Below are 1,571 nucleotides of genomic sequence, written 5' to 3' on the forward strand. Positions count from 1 at the left end.
GCATACCGCGACTAAACACGTGTATACATGCACACACACACACATATATATATATATATATATATATATATATTGCAGTGAGCTTATATTAATTTTATTGATGTCTGGCATGTTATGTATGGTATCTTTGCCATTTTGTTATCAATGATGTACATCTTGCGCTGCACCTTCGAGGAGAATATCCGTTATCATTACAATTACACCAGAATCTGATTTTAGTTCTGATAATTTACTTAACGAAATTATAACTACTTAGCGTTTGCTGTATTATTAAAAATAAAAAATAAATGGCGACCGTATTCATAATAGAAAAAAAGAATGCTTTGAGCTTTCGTGTATTGAAGCTATTTTCGTCATGATATATTTGTACATGCACTTTCGTGTTTTTATCAAGAAAATGTTTTAGGCCATAGTTCTGCTACGTGTACGGAATTAGCAACTTACACGACGTTTGTGTCGGTATGTGTTTGTAGTTTGTTTTGCCATAACACGAGTGCGATATCATCTTGTTTAGTAAACAAACCTGATACGCTCAATGTTAACGTGCTAAAAGAAATAAAAAACGACTAATGTACGAATTTTAAAAGTGCACATTTTCTTTCCTCTTCAACGAAAGTATATATATATATATATATATATATATATATATACGCGAGCGCGCGAGCGCGCACGCAGGCAGGCACGCACGCACACACGCACACGCACGCACGCACGCACGCACGCACGCACGCACGCACGCATGCACGCACGTACGCACACATTATACAGAAGACATACGCGCACTCACATGCACACGGACGCCCGTGCGCACTCATATAGGCCTACGGACGCGCACTCAAGAACAAACGCGCGCACGCACGCGTGCGCACTCGTATGTGAGGTATAGTACGTGTAAGCGGAGTAGACATAATACGATATACGTGACACTGTCTATTAATATATATACGTGCGCGCGTTTGTGTACATTATCCTGTCTGCGCGTGCGTAAATACTTAAGACGCGTGTTGCTCTCTCTTCTGACCCCTTAGTTACTAACACGAGAAAGCCAAGGAAGAATATATCTCAGCCATTTTCCTCTACATGTGCGACTTTTTGCTATATTTAGAACATATGTAAATATGTCAAAACACCTCCAATGGGGCGTTAAATTGGAGTAAGAAACCAAGCAACGTCGTGTTTCCCACTAGCATTCTCACCACAGAAATCACGTGACTATCGGCTATAATCTCTGATGAAGTAGGCACAGAAATGTCATAAAAATGGCATTTTTAGACAAACAGGGTTTCTAAGTAAAATAATGCCTCTGTTACATTTTTAATGTCACCGAATTATTTAAGAAACACAGTAATTGCCAATAACTAACTGTTTTTATTGTTTTTTCACCAACAATACTTGGAACTATTTTTTCTGTAGTAAGTCGTTTTCGAACATGGCGATGTCAATAAACAGCTAGAGATTTTCCGGCGCTGATTAAAACGGCTGTAAACAACCATGTTACAGGGTTCAATTTGAAGCCTAAGCAGGTGGAATGCCTCAGCATTCTGACCGAGAAGGAATGCTATCTGATAGCC

The sequence above is a fragment of the Priapulus caudatus genome, unplaced genomic scaffold (assembly GCF_000485595.1).
Source record: "Priapulus caudatus unplaced genomic scaffold, Priapulus_caudatus-5.0.1 Scaffold283, whole genome shotgun sequence".
Classification (NCBI taxonomy): Eukaryota; Metazoa; Priapulida; class Priapulimorpha; order Priapulimorphida; family Priapulidae; genus Priapulus; species Priapulus caudatus.